General features: G+C 33.7%; 1 long non-coding RNA gene across 2 annotated transcripts in view; it reads right to left on the reverse strand.

Annotated features, from left to right (window-relative positions):
* Positions 1 to 1,784: 1,784 nt before the first annotated feature.
* LOC123574031 (uncharacterized) overlaps positions 1,785 to 16,513 on the reverse strand; it is a 208,637-nt gene continuing 193,908 nt past the window's right edge. The window contains exons 3-5 of one of the 2 annotated variants that reach the window (XR_006698848.3): positions 14,220 to 14,398; positions 3,516 to 3,574; positions 1,785 to 2,086 (exon numbers count right to left, since the gene is read on the reverse strand). This is a non-coding gene — a long non-coding RNA (uncharacterized lncRNA). The remainder of the gene's footprint in view (positions 2,087 to 3,515; positions 3,575 to 14,219; positions 14,399 to 16,513) is intronic. The other variant, XR_001491371.4, reaches the window with a different exon arrangement.

A 16,513-nucleotide genomic window follows, 5' to 3' on the forward strand; every position in this document is an offset into this window, starting at 1 on the left:
AATATTCTACCTTATAACTGTGCTTTTGTATGCTTGAAGCTTTGGACCAAGAAGTATCAGTTTGGTGAGATGATTTATGTGACTTATGGTGAATACCTAGTTTTGCTCTGAAGGGCTGCAGCCTGAGTAGCTGTGTGTCTTTGTGACTGACCCCAGGGAAAACCTCGGTCTCAAAGCTCAGGTGGGCTTCCCTGGTTGGCAACACTTTGTTTTGCTACATTTAAAGCTAACTTGACGTAGCTGGAATTTTCTCCCTGGATCTTATTTCTTTCAGCTTTGGGGTTACATATCCAGTTTCCTAGAGTTTCATTTTTATCCCTTACTTCTATGTTTAAAATCTTCCCTCCAAAGCCACCTAATCAGGCTGAGAGGTCTTGTCTTCCTTTGGTTCTGCCCAATCCCTTTTCATCAACCTTCTTTTCCTCAGGCCTTTCACCTGCTCAGGCATTGTATGTGAGCCTGTAAGTCTTTTCTGATTAACTCGCCGCTGACCTATTAATGTGCTCAGTCATTCCTGCAGCAATTCCATTGTCAAACCAGTGCTCCAAACGTATTATTTTTTTCTATTTCTACCCTCAATAGAGTTCACTTATTTTAAACCCAGAGCACTGTTCTTGTTCTCAAGATATTTGCTTTTCTGCCATCAAGAGGCAAACGAAAACTAACCACAACATTCTAAAAACTTAAATATATATAAGAATAAAATTTATTTTTCTTCAAGACCATGGTTACTTTATACTCAAAAGACAATTCAGTGTGTCTTCTTCCAATATTGCAATAATATTTGGGCCAAAACATACCATTATTTTCATCAAGACACTTTTGTTTGAAAGAGCCCAAAATCCTTCTCAGTAGCTATATTAGTTTTCTTTTGCTGCTGTGACTGATTACCACAAATTTAGCAGTTTAAAGCAATACAGATTTACTTTCTTAAAAATTTTATTTTATTTGTTTTAGAGACCGGTCTTGCTCTGTAGCACAGGCTTGTAATCTAACTTGCCCCTTCTGCCGTGTGAATCTTCTGACTCTAGTCAGAGAAGGTTCTCTGCTTTTAAGGGATCAATCATGTGATTAGATTAGTTCTACAAATAAAACCCAGGATCTCCTCTCTATTTTAAGGTGCTTGTCCCTTTTGCCATAAAATGTAATATGTTCACAGATATGGGAACTAAGGTGTGAACATATTTGAGGAGTCATTATTCTGCCTATCACAATAACTGGAACTCAGCCTATGTAATTGAAAAAAGTCTAATGAGTAAACTGAACTCTAGAGACAGCTGAATTTATGAGTTCAAAAATATCCACAGAACTCTAACTCTCCATCTTGATACCAGCTTCTTTGATTTGATCTCAGTCCTTCTGTATGGTGGGAAAGGCGATCACCACAAGCCATCAGCTTACACAGGTTCAGTTAAGAGGTATATGTGTTGAGCGTTTGGGAGATGAACATGAAAGTCCTGTTTTCAGCTCGATTCCTAGGGGAATGTGATTTCCTATCAAAGGAAGTTGAAAGCATTCATCTCATCACCACAGGGCTAGAAACAACAGATCTGGATCCCTGATATTAGAGCTATAATTCTCCAAGAGGACAGGAGCTAGAAGAGTATAGAAAGTAGTACACATGTAGTAGGAAACAAAAAAGAACACAGATGTGTTATTGAAAGTGATCTATCTTGTTTACCTTCCACACAACCTAGGAAGAAAACGCTCACGGCAAGCAAATAGTCTCAGTTATTACACTGATAGAACTGTGTGATCAAAGTAAACACACACACACATATATATATATTTCTTTCAAGTTCAAAATTAGGTGTATTTGATGTTAGTCATGACATTCATTATATTTTGAAATCTTTAAAGACAGGTGTATACAGTAAGATATATTTTGGCTAAACATAACAGAAAATATAGAAGGCAAAGAGTAAGTATGTGTATTACCTCACATAACTAAATACATGGTTGTGGGGTAATTCTAAGGCTGGAAAAACAAACACATTTTCAAAGACATCGATTCTCTCTCTGTCTTCTTTAGTTCACCAGAGTTTTGACTTCTCTTAGGCTTGTTCACTTCAAGGTCCTCAGATGGCTATTTCAGTTCCAGGTACCACATGCAGATAGCAATGTCAAGAAGAAGAAAAAGAAATAACCTCCTCACTTACCACTTTTAGAAATGAGGAAAATCTTTCCGGACTTTTTCACTGGCCAGAATTATCCCACCTGATCATGCCTTGAGCAATCAACTGTTGTAGCAAAGACAGCCACTGATCAGCTAGGACCAATAAAAATTGTCCCCTGCAGCTATTTCTCTAGACTTACATGAACACTCAAAAGGGTGAACAAAAGCAGGTATCTGTCTGCAAGTAACACGGAGGAACTGTCTACTGGATAGATGTCCACTTGTGTCTTTCACAGAGGGTGAAAAATATTTATATGCTTATCATATGGTTCATGAGCAATAAAAGATTCTAAAACATTTGATTAGAGACACAAGGCATCAGTAAGAATCTATCAATGGTTATCTAGCATTTTTTAACATTCTGAAAGAATTAATGTCTTTCTTTGCAATTAAATGACAAAGTCTTAGATCTTTAAACAAATGCAAAAAACAAAACACAGGTCAAACAGGGCCTTGAAACAAGAAGTGAGCATTCCAGGAAAATGTGATGAAATAAAGTATGTAACATACAGATCTGTACAGCAAAGATAGTATTGCCTTATGTGTTCTACCAAAGAATTAATACCAGGTCCACCAGGAGAATAAACTGCATATCAATGTTAGAATGTATGTGTGAGGGTCTATATAAAAGAAATTACAGTAAAATATCTGCATTGCTCTCATGGCAGAGAATAGTATGGAAAACAGTGAGTGTACATATATGTGTCTGTGTGTATCTTTTTCCATCATTGGTAAATATGCTTAAGAAAACACCTGACCATAAGTGCAAGAAGCACAGATATGGAATCTTTTTCATTCACTGTATTTATTTAGAGCTTAATACAGTACCTGGCCCTTAGTAACTGTGTATGTGTATGTGTATGTGTATGTGTGTGTGTGTGTGTGTGTGTGTGTGTGTGTAAGATAGGTAGCTAGGTAGGTAGCTAAGTAGGTAGGTAGGTAAGTAGAAGATGAGGGGGAGGAAGAGACGGAGAGGAAGAGGGAGAGGGAGGGAGGGAGGGAGAGAGAGAAAGAAAGAAAGAGAGAGACAGAGAGAGAAAGAGAGAGACTGAGATTCTGTTACCTAGAGTGGACAAAAAAAAAACAGGAAACATATTTCTGATGGGGAATGTTTTAACTTGTCCATGTAACAAACCAGTAAGGTAGACATTTTCAAGAGTAACATTCATTTTTTCCATAACTGCTAAATGAGTTTTCTTATTGTACATAGTTTTGGAATAAAGATTAAGCATTATCTTCATTACAATGCCATAATTCTTAGATTTGTATGTTTGCATATGTCCCTGACTGGATTTTTCAGAGTAAAAGTTATTTAGACAAAGAACCAAAAAGGCAATACCTTTAGTGTTACACTTGCCTCAGCAACTGTAGAACACCATTAGTTTCCATGTGTTATGCCTGAAAAATATTCAATAAAAGTTAAGGTTACAAAAACCATAAAGCATATCTAAGTTCTAACTATCATAATAAAATCAATGAAATTCCAAGCATGTCTGTGGCTGCATCCTGAATTCATCTCAGATCCCAAGCAATACAGCACAAATGAAATGGAACACTTCACCCCATTCTACAAATTCCCTCTGCAGACTTTATAGCAAGATGAGTTATAGACCTGCTGACTCAAGCTCAGAGCTTTGTACTGCTCTTGTTTTGTTACATGTGACAGGTTGGGTCTTTGAGAGTCTGGACTAAATTATGGTTTTCTCTAGGTTTGAAGCAGCAAGCATTTTACATAGATCAATCCTTCTTTGGGGAACGGGGGTGGGGCAGACTGTGAGTCTTTTCAGGACCAGTAGCATCCTACCAGGCCCATGGCCGAGGCTACATGCCTGTTGACATGCTGGGCATGTTGCCCGCATCCATTCGATAAACGTTCTTTGGCTCCCTTCCTCACAAGCTGAATGCCGGGAAGTGACAGGTGCAAGTGTAGACCAGGCTGGCGCAGTATCTGACTGTTTGAATGACTGGGACTTTCTGTCTGACAGGATTTACCCAGTCATGATGGATGATGGCTAGAGAACAGGAAAGAGAAAGGGAAGCAGGAAAGGAAACTAACTGCATTACACCACGGGGGTCTATAAAATGCCCACCTATGGAACAATATGAGGAGCTCAATATCTGACAAGAGTTGAGGGAATTAAGAGTAATTTGATTACAGGTGCTCAACTGGCATTCATTTTCCTCTTATTATCTGAGAACCCTCCCTTGAGAGAAAGCACTAACCTTCAAAAGGAGCAGATGAATGGCTCTATTAAAAGCACTGTAGTTTGTTCATGGCTCTGTAGCATCTGACCATTTTATGAACCCAGTGGAATTGTAAATAGGAAACAGAAGAGAGGAAATATCTTCCTGAAACAGTGTACAGATGACTGTATCTGTCTTCAGTGATTTGTAATCCAAAAAAAGAATGTTCACATGGAAAAAAAATGATGTAAAATCAAATCTGCTCCCACCACTTAATCCCTACCATCTTGAATATTTCTCTTAAAGGACAGATATTTCAATACTATTTGATGTTAAATTGGTATGGTTTCTTATTTTTTAAAAAAGATGCCTAAGTTAGATATGGTTAGTTTTAAATTAATTAGCTGTTGATATTTTATATATATATCTAGCATACACACACACACACACACATATATACATATGGTTCATTTTAATCTTAGTTAAAAATAAATCCGTAGATCTTTTTTCAGTATCTACTTTAAAAAACCATTTCCGAGATAGTGACTGCTATGGATGGAAGATACCTCATCTGAGGAAGTCATAAATAAATAAACCTCACTGAAATCTAATGAAATCCATATGACAACATCAACTTTTTCTCTTCTAGCATAAAGCAGGATGAATAAAATTTATTTAAAACCATGTCTCCAATATTAGGATTATCAGTATTGGTTATTTTTTCTTTATTTAGAAAGAAGAGTAAATGTTTTATTAGTGTTATGGCTTGTTTAATAGCTTGCTTCTGGTGTATCACTGAGGAATATATGATATCCATAACAATGGGAGTAAGAACTTAGATATAAATTTGTAACATACAAAAGAGTGCTAAAAGATTCAAGAAATTCAGGAATAATAATTCATGTGAGATAGAAATAATTTTTTAACATCATTTATTCTTTCTGCTCATTTATTCTTTGTATCAAACTTGGGCTAAGAATAAAAATTAATATTTTAAATCCTGCTAATAGAAGTATGAAAGGAAAGCTTCCCTCTTTTTATCAAAATACATTAACTGTATATAAAGTATAAAATGTCATCTTAGTACATTAACTATAAAACTTGTTATACGTGTGTACATTTATACACACCAAAACTAATACACTGAAATGTGGCAATTTTTTGTTTCAAAAAAATTCAACCTAAGGCTATTCGATAATTTTACTTCTCTAAAATCCACCTTTGAAACATCTTTAGACTTCCCCAGAATATTCAATATTTTATTTAAAATATTCTGAAAACATCTAAAAGCCAAACTTAAATATTTTTGCTCAAAAAATGAGATATATCTGTAAAAATTAAGAGAATTCTTAGGCAGCTTACAAATAGGCTCCAAATACAATTTTGAAGCAGTGACAATATCACTTCTCTTTTATTAAGTATGTAATTTATGCTAATACATGAATTCCAAAAATAATTTCATCATTTAATAAAATCACACATTATGCAACAACCTTTAAATATTATTACTTGTCATACTTGTATGACATATCTGTATGAGTTTTCATGACAAACATATATATAATCAAAACATATACAGTCAACCCTTTATCATCATAAGTACATAAATATTTAATGTAATATATCTCATAATCTTAAAACTGTATATGTCAAATTATGTTTCTGAGCTACTTAAAAATTTATGACCTACCCTAGAAATTTACTGTAAACCAAAACGTGGTGTTAGTGGTAGCTATATAATATTTAGTGTATATATACACACACACATATATAGTATATATACACATATATAGTATATAATATATACTTAATATATAATAGTATCATATATATTATAATATAGTATATATTACATATACATAATATATAACATATAACATACTATATATTACATCTATAATATGTAGTATACAATATATAGTGTATATATTACATATACTATATATACTTAATATATAGTATATATAATATATAATATACAATATATTGTATATAGTATTATATATACTAAGTATATATTACACTGATAGAACTGTGTGATCAAAGTAAACATATATATATATATCTTTCAAGTTCAAAATTAGGTTTATTTGATGTTAGTCATGATGTTAGTCATGACATTCATTATATTTTGAAATCTTTAAAGACAGGTGTGTACAATAAGATATATTTTGGCTACACATACCAGAAAATATAGAAAGCAAAGAGTAAGTATGTGTATTACCTCACATAACTAAATACATGGTTGTGGGTTATTATAAGTATATATAATAGTATATAATAGTATATATACTAAATATAGTATACTATATACTTATGTACAATATGATAGTATACATTATATACACTATTAGTATATATAATATACATTATATATTATATATACTAATATATAATATATAATATTATATATACTAATATAATATATAATGTATATTATATATACTATTAGTATATTATATATAGTATACTATTATATACGAATATATACTACTATATATAGTATACTATTATATACTAATATATGCTATTAGTATACTATATAGTATATACATACTGTATATAGTATACAGTATATATATACTATATATAATTTTTTAAACTAGAATTACTTCTAATAAAAGTTAACCAACATTTAGTGATTATCTACTGTGTGCCAGGCACCAGAGTTTTCCTCTCGTTATCATAGTGACTCCACACAATGTCACTATCATTATCTTCATTTTACAAATCAGAAAACTGAGGTTTAAAGAACTTAAGGAACTTGCCCACCGGTCTCCTCTTTGACAACCATAAAGGCCTTTGTCCTCACCCTACAACTATCGGTGCTTTATTCCTCCTGGGAAACAAATGAACTTAATATACTGTGACTGGTCTTTTGTTCTAAGAAAAGCCACACTAAGACCTACACCTTTGTTCAAGGGATACATTTTCACTTTCTTTATTGCAGATGGGATGTTTAAAGCTTGCACATTTTCTGTGGGGGAAAAAGTCTCTGTTCAGAAGAAGCCAAATTTTGTGGTTTAAGATTATTGCTAAAAATTCTAGAGATATTTGTTCACTAAACCTGTTTCAAGTGAGAAAAATAAGTGATCTGTGGTCATCACTGCCATTTAATTCTGACCTAGTAAACGTTACAAAAGGGCCAGTAGACCCTCCTTAAAAGCAGGTGGTCTGTTTCAGGCAAAACTCTTAAATGTCCCCAACACCTAAAGAATCGGTGGCACGATAAGAGTTAGGTGACTTCCCATAAGCAGAGGGCTAAAACTAGAGTAGAAATACCTGAATGTTACATGATTTACATGTTTTGAATGGCAAACAATGTCTTGATATCCTAAATGTCTTGCTTGCTGTTTCTTTAAAGAAAAGAAGATTCAACTTTGTTCCCAAATGACTTTTATAAACATCAAATAACTTTCCCTTTTTATCCACTTACTAAGTGATGGTGCATGGATTCCAGCCCAGCTCTTCAGATGACCACACACTCTGAGTTAGCCATATTATAATAGGAAATTGATATTTATTTAGTGTCTATTATGTGCTAAGCATTGTGTTACATATTTTACATACGTTATTGATATCTATTTAAAAAACAAAACCTTGGGAAAGTTATAAGTCACATTTTACAGAAAAGGAAGTTGAAGCTTAGAAGTTTAAAAAGTTAAGAGATTTTTCAGAGAAATTAAGAAAATTTTCAAGGTCACACAGCTAAAATAAGGAAGCCATATTATGAAGACATCACATGGGACAAAACAGACTACTGTCTAGTTACCTGAAACTTTGGCTTTGCTCAACAACTCTCCAACTCTTGGCACAATACTTACGGAATAAAAAACAAAATGAAAATTCATACAAACGAAGGCTAAAATAGCAGTAGAGTCTCAAAAGAATGAAACATTCAGGAGTATAGAAGTAAAAATAACAAATTAAGAATAATCAAAACAATCTTTGAGAATGTCTCAATAAGAAAATTCAGGAGAATATAATACAAGATATCAAACAATTGATAACATTATGATTAATATGTCTCTTCAAAACTCTCAGTCAGGAAAAACATGGAAGACTGAAATTTGGAACTTAGTTTTATCTCCATTTAAGACTCTTGCACTGAGAGGAAAGAATGAGCTAGAGAATCAGTCTGGGTCATTACACAAACAGGCACATAGAGCAGATGTGTGCAAAAATGTATGTATTCATCAGTTATACTTGCTTATTTACTTGAAACATCTCAATTTATGGATTAGTGAATAATTTACTTTCAGAATCAATACCATGGAGGACAAATTTACTGTTCACCGAATAGCCATGTGCTTTCTAAGATTTCTAGTCCTCTAGCAATTGTATGTTCTCATGACCAGATTTAGCCAATAAGCTATGAGCAGAAAGGATGAGTGTCACTCCTAAGTCAAAGCATGGAAGAGCAGGTGTTAGTTTTCAACATATTCTCTCCTTCTGCCATAGCCACTGGTAGAGTTCCAGATGGCAGAATTTCTTCAATCAATCTGGGTTTCCCAGTGGAACCATATGGAACAGAGTCCCTTCCACCAAGCTGCATTAAATATGTAGCATGAGTGAGAAATAAACTTTTTAGTGTTAGGTGATTGACATTCTGGGGTGAATTTGTTATTGCAGCATAACTTAGTGTATTCTGATTCATGCAAGAACTTTCACATTTACAGACCTCAGAGAATCAAGAGCCATCACTGCACTAGAAATATCTTCTTAAATATACTGATGCCAAATAAATTCCCAAAATGTCTGGCTAAAATTTTAATGGCTAAAATGTTTAAATGAACTGTATGCCAAAACTAAAGCTTTTCTTTATTGGCAGGTTCTGAATTGCCAAAATCATCTAATAGGTACTTACTATTTGGGATCTTAAGGACAGATAATATTGATTCTGCTTAAGACATGTGGAGTGAGATATAGGACTTCTCTGAAGAGACTCATTTATGCAACAAATACTGATTGAATACCTATGTGGGAAGCACTCATTTCAGTATTATGAATACAATGGTCATCAAAACCAGACATCACCTCTATCCTCAGTCTAATGGTTGAGATACATAAAATAAATAACACAAATAAGTCTAGAGTCAAAACTGATAAAGGTAGTGGTGGTGAAGGCCACAGTGAAATTAACATGCATGGAATCATTAGAGTTCTCCTGAAGAACTGAGTATTAAGCAGAAATAAGAATATAGTAAAAGACGTACTTCACCAGGGTAGAGCAGTTATTTAAGTCAGAGGACTCATAACATGTAAAGGATTGAGTTGGGAAGAAGCATGTTTGAGAAACTGAAAGGAAAGGAACCTGGGGCAGAAAGAACTAGAAGACAACTTATGGAAGACAAAAAGCAGGTAGAGGCCTGATCATACAAATCCTTCTAAAACACTTAAGAATTTTGTTCATTATCTTCAGAGCGATGGAAAAAAACTGAAAAGGCTTTAACTTGAAGGAGGACACTATCATCAGAAGTGCTTTTTGTATAATAAAAAATTACTGATTATGGATTGAAAGAGACAGGAGTAGATACAAAAAGGAACAGTTGGGACAGGACTGTTTCTGTGGATAAGAGGCAACATTCACCTTGTATTTAATGTTGTCTTTACTGGTTGCTCTGCATTACCTACCTACCAGCAATGTATAATGGTTGTAGTTTCACCATATCCTTGCCAACACTTATTTTTTGTCTAATTAAAGCCATTCTAGTGTGCAAAAAAATGATATGTCTTCATAGTTTTGATTTGCATTTCTCTACTGAATAATTATACTGAGTATCTCTTTTTGTGCTTATTGGTCTTTTGCATATTTTCTTTGGTGAAATGCCTATTTAAATCTCTTTCCCACTTTTATATGAGGTTGTTTTCTTATTAAATTGTAACCGTTTTTGAATTTATTCTGGGTACGAGTTCTTTATTAGATATATAATTTACAAATATTTTCTCCCAATTTATGGCATGGTCTTTTCATTTTCATGATAGTCTCTGGAAGTATAACGATTTTTAATTTTGATGAAGTCCAATTTATCAATTTTACCATTCACTACATATGCTTTTGGCATTATATTTAAGAAATCATCCCCTAGCCCAAGTTCATGAAAACTTACCCCTAAATTTTCTTCTAAGTGTTGACAGTTTTAGTTTACATTTTTGTCTATGATTCGAGTTAGGTCTTTTTGTTTGTCTGGTGTGAATCAGTAGTCCAAATTCATCTTTTACATGCAGATATCTAATTGTCCCAGCACTATTTGTTGAATGTTTGTTTTAAAAAGCCAAATAAACTCCAAGTCCAACTGATTGACACTATCTCATAGTTGCATTCAAAGAAGTCAATGCAGCACCCAAAAAAATCTAGTTATCTACTCTTCCCTGGCTAAATGTGAGGCTTAGTGCATAGTAAAGACACACAAAAGTCTGGAATAAAGTGAAAGCCAAAACTAAAGGAATCACATTTAAAGAATTAAAGGAAAATACAACAAAGACAATGATTTCTCAAATAGAAAAATCAATAAAGAGATAGAAATTAAAAAGAATCAAATGTCAGTTCCATAGTTGAAGGTACAATAATTCAAATAAAAAATTTACTAAAGGGGCTGGCTTAACAGAAGATTTAAGCTGGCAAAAAAAGAATCGGAGAATTTTAAGATAGATAAACAGAAATTATCCACTCTGAAGAAGAAAAAGTAAAAAGAATGAAGTGAAATGGACAGAACCCCAGAGATCTGTGAATACCACTAAGCATGTGAATATATGTATGATAGTAGCCTCAAAGAGAAGAAAGAGAAAGACAGATAAAATATTCAAGAAATATTTTTATATTTGGTTTAAAACATCAATTTATACATCCAAAGCTTAATGAACCCCAGGGAAGATAAACATAAAAAGATGACACCTGGCAAAAACCTAGTCAAACTGTTAAAAGTCACAGATAAAGATAAAATCTGAAAGCAACAAGAGAAAAATAAGTCAGCATACAGGGAAACCAAAATAGGATTACAAACTGACTTATCTTTAGAAGCAATGGAGGCTAGTAGGCAGTAGAAAGACAATATACAAAGTGTGTATAAGAACAAAAACCAAAACCTGTCAACCAAGACACCTCTATTGGCAAAACCACACTTCAGAAATGAAGTTGAAACAGAGAAATTCCCAAAGAAAGACTGAGGTAATATGTTGCTTTCAGACCTGCCTTTCCAAAAATACTAAAAAATTACTCCGGGCTGAAAGACAATGATATCAGATGGTTACTTCAGTCCACATAAGGAAACAGAGCATCTGAATATGTAATTATATAGGAAGGTAAATGTAAAATGCTGCATAGATATACCTTTTTTTCTTTTCTTCTCTTAGTTACTTAAAAGTCAATAGCATTAAAAATTATAAATCTGTATTTTGGGGCTTATACTGTGTTAAATATAATAGGTATGACAATTTCACAATGAAAGGAGAAGAAATAGAGCTATATTGGATCAAACTTTCTATGTTTTACTTGATTAAATTAGTTTTCATCACAAGGCATTATAAGAAATAAAGATGCATATTATAATTCCTAGGCAAATTACTAAGACACACTTTGGATTCAAATACACAATTAAGTTGAACGTCAAATGATGAAAACATTTATACTATGCAAACAGTAAACATAGATAAATGAAATGGCCACATATCAGAAAAAGTAAACTGAGGCAAAAATATTACTAGAGACAAAGAGGGTCACTTTAGAGTAATGAAAATATTAATGAGGAAGTTATAACAATTATAAATATATGTACTTAAAATAGTGAACAGAATATATGCACACACAAACACTCTCACAAACTGAATGAATTTAAGAGAGAAACAGATAATGCAAAATAATAGTTGAATTCACCATTCCATCTCGGTAATCGAGAGTACTGAAGAAAATCAGCAAGAAAAGAGAAGACTTATATCAATCAATTTCACCTAACTGACATTTACAGAACACTACGAGGAGCAATAGCAGAATATACATTCTTTTTATGTGCACATGATTTAGTCTCAATCAATTTAAAAGGGATGAAATGCAAAATACTTTCTTTAACTTCAATAGAATTTTTAAAGGTAGAAACTATATGAAGTGTATTCTCAGGCCACAGTCAAATTAAATTAGAAATAAACAAGAAAGTTATTTGGAAAAATTCCTAATATGTGAAAATTGATCCACATACTTAATAACCAATGGATCCAAGAGCAATCTCAAGGGAATTTATAAAAATTGTAAACTGAATGAAAATACAACCTATCAAAATTTTTGGAATACAGCTAAAACATCGATTAGAGGACAATTTATAGCATTGAATGTTTACGTTTGAAAAAGAAAAGTATCTCAAACCAATAATCTAAACTTGCGTCATAAGAATCCAAGAAAAGAATAGCAAACTTAACTCAAAGGTAAGAGGAGGAAGCATATAGAAGACTACTATTAGGTAAGCCTAGAGAAATCAGTTTGGACTTAGATCCTAATAGAAAATACAAGCTTTGCTTTGAAAACCACAAAATTCTTCCTACTGTTTTTTGCCATCTATTTGCTGGGAGTGCCTAGTTGACTATAAAGTATTTTTATCTAGGCACTCATTTTTCCCCAACAGTAACCAGTATTAGCTATCAGAATTAACTACTTTAAAAGAGAGACAATTGGACTGACTTAACACTTGGTGAATTAGCCATGCCACAGGAAGAGCAGGGTTATGATTCTTCACTCAGGGAGAAGAAAATATAATCCTAACACACTATTTGGCTATACCATGAGCAGAATTTATATTGATAGAGCAACGTAAACACCGTTTTTTTTTTTTAACTTTTACAGCATATAGCCAAAGCACATAAGACATAATTATAGTCACAGATTAAAATGCAAATATTTATCACTTTGATAATGTAGAAGTTGGCAGATTATATGTGGGACGAGAGGTAGAAGGGGGTAATATACTCATTTTACAATGAGGGGAATGAAGAAGTATCAGAATTTATTCAGCAAGAAGTAGAGTACATTACATGAAAGTATAAATGTGATCATTAAAAAACTAAACAGAAAATGTAGCATCTATCACAATAGGGTGGGTAGAGACTCAGAGTGCTTTAAAGGAGTAAAATTATCCCATTTTATACTGGAGAGTTATTTTTTAAACTAACAAATCCATGTTTGTATTTTATTTAAAATTATTGAAGTAACCCGAGGAACACATAAAAAAAACAGAAGCAGTTAAGATAGATCATTTACGGGAAATAGACTAGAGATGGGAAGGAGCAGGATAGAAATTGTTATCTTTCATTCACAGCCCTATTGTTTAATTTTACTTTTATCATGTGCAGCCTGTATTATTTAAATTAAATAACAAATAAAACCAACAAGTATAGACTCCATCAATGGTTCTGAAGCTCACCTCCCGGGTAAGGTATGTCTCACAGCTCAAGAGCAGAAAAAAATCAACCATTGTGCGGCTGATACGGGTAGATTAAACTGTGTTTCATGGGCTACACTTGTGTCATTATTCCTTAAGAGCTGTGAATCTATTTCTCCCTCTCTCTCATGTTATAGCTAAAGAAACTATAGCCCAGATCAAGCAAAGCTAATAGTCACTGAGGACTAGAGCATCAGTCTCCTAACCCCCCAGATTGTCCTCATGCTATGTACAAATACACTTAAATCTCACAAATTCTTACTGTACATACTAAGGAAAGGAACTCTCTTATTGGTGATTGCTTTGGTTTGGGTTTCCCAAAAAGCAGAGCCCAAGAAAAGTAACGTATTTGTGAGTGAGCCCTAAAGCAGAAGGGAAGGAGAAGAGTGCAGAAAAGTGGAAAAGCCGCCAATAACGTGTGACATCGAGATTACCTGGTAGGGAATGAGGGCTCAGTTTCAGCAGTTCTTCCCAGGAAGTGAACTGACTTTCTGGGATTGTCAGCCCAGGGAAGAGGAGGCTGGAACATTTGTACCAGCTGACCTCACCAGTGCTTAAGGACTGTCACAAGGGCAGTAGCTTTTTCAAGCTTCCAGGCTGGGCTTACACACTCCTGCAACGATAGAAAAGTCTCTGGGTCAGAATCCAGAAGGTTAGATGTTGAATGCTTAGTAGAACTTTGTTGGGGCACTTAAAACTCCATCATTCCTCTTAGCCGAAATCGGAGGCTCAGAAAGGAATGTCACATGACATGGGGCAACAGAGGCATCTGCTAGGATCTCAGTAAATAAAGGCTCTTACTTTTGGCATGATTTAGAATGATTTATAGCCAATTCTGCTACATCTCTATTCCAGCATGTATTTTACAAAATAAATTGTCAGACATTTAGGCTGTTTTTATATATGAGTACTTCATTACCATGAAGAAGGCATCAGTCTTCTGTTTGTCTACTGGTTATTTGAAATCCTCTTGAGATGTTATTTTTCAATATATATCGTAAACTGAATTTCCCTTGAATGCTCTTTACTGACATATGACTATCCTGAAGAGAAGCACAAAAATTTCACACACCCATATTTCTTTTTTGACACTCTACTCTTCCCACAGGCTATGTTAGTCTAGTAATAAAGCAAATAATGCTTTACTAAATGCTATTTATGCTGATTATACAGTTATTCACTAAGTGGCCTTTGACACACGATTCTCATACATTTTATATTCATTGCATATAATGTCATATGCACACACGTCACATATTTTATGGGAGAGTTTAATATGCTCACTTAAACAGATGTTTGCACGGAAGTTAAGCCTATTTGCAAATAGGCCATATAAAGATATATCATACTTTCATGTAGTACCACATTTTTTTAATCTCTCAGAAATTTTTCATCATGTTTGGGAGTTAATATGCTCTTCTTGGTTAAAAGTTAATTCCTATCCAAGATAATATTATTTTGATGAATATTTCTATTTTAAACGAAGGCTGTTTCATGTCCTGGGGGCAGGAGGGAGGCTGGTAATTACTGCACTTTAGAAATTTAGTTAACAAATAATGAAAGCCTGCTCTCGTGTCTATATGAAGATGCTGGTGCTGCCAGACCATCAATTGTCACAGGCTTTGTCATTTTTTTTTTTCTTCCTCACTAGTGCTGACAGACAGACCCACATTTATCCAAACTCAGCTTTCTTTCCTATGACCAATGGCAAAGCATTGTCAGATGTGTTGAACCCTAAGCTCCTTTCCAGCTCTAACATCCTACCCTTCCATCTTAGATTTATGAGGTGGTTGGCTAGAGTCAGAGGCATAATCTATCCTTACTGAATAGAGAAAAATTTGTAGACTAGACAGGAACTGCATCCATTGCCTCACTAATATCATATCCCCAAACACAGAATATTAATACAAGTTCTCAGTGGCCTTCCTGATTAAAATAACCTGCCATGTCCAAAAGAGAAAAAGTGCACAGCTTATTGATAGATGATTTGTTCTGCACAAAGCCAGCAAGACTCTTTATAGCCAATATGTTTTGGGTAAATATAAGTTTCAAGTAGAGCAATATCTATGCTCATTTATTCTTCTTTATTATTTCCTCTAGTTTTGACTATAGAATTTTATTTGTCTTAGTTCTATATTTTAAAATTATAATTTATGTTTTTGTAATGAGTGTAGTCTAATTCTAAGTTGCCAAAGATCATGTGTGGACTGATATAAAAATTTTAAAAAGAAAAAGAAGGGGAAAAGGAAGGGAATGAAAGGGAAGGGAACGGGGAAGGGAAGGGGGAGGGGAAGGGGGAGGGAGGGGAGGAAAGAAAAAGAAAAAGAAATGAGAGGGAAGGAAGGAGAAAGAAAGGACACATCAACAATTCTTACTGCAAATTGCCCTAGTGCTTAGAGAAAATTACAATTTCCTATTAATGTCAGGAAAGATAAAGATAGTGAGGGGAAGAGACGGATAAAAACCCAGGGAAGACAGATGCCAAGTACAGTTTTTAGAAGTATGAAAAGGTAACTCCTGCTCTTGTAGATGGAAATCGTATTCTTTCTAAGAGAATAAGTATAATAAACAAATTGCACTTTAACATCATTACTCTGTAAAGGCGATCACAGATTGACAAGTGTTACCAAAACTGACTTCAAAAATGATGACTTCAAAATTTAATTTCAGCTGTTAGAAGGGGAACAAAGAAGATATAAAAAATAGACCAGTGAAGATTCTTCTTTTT

The sequence above is a fragment of the Macaca fascicularis genome, chromosome 6 (genome assembly GCF_037993035.2).
Source record: "Macaca fascicularis isolate 582-1 chromosome 6, T2T-MFA8v1.1".
Taxonomy (NCBI): Eukaryota; Metazoa; Chordata; class Mammalia; order Primates; family Cercopithecidae; genus Macaca; species Macaca fascicularis.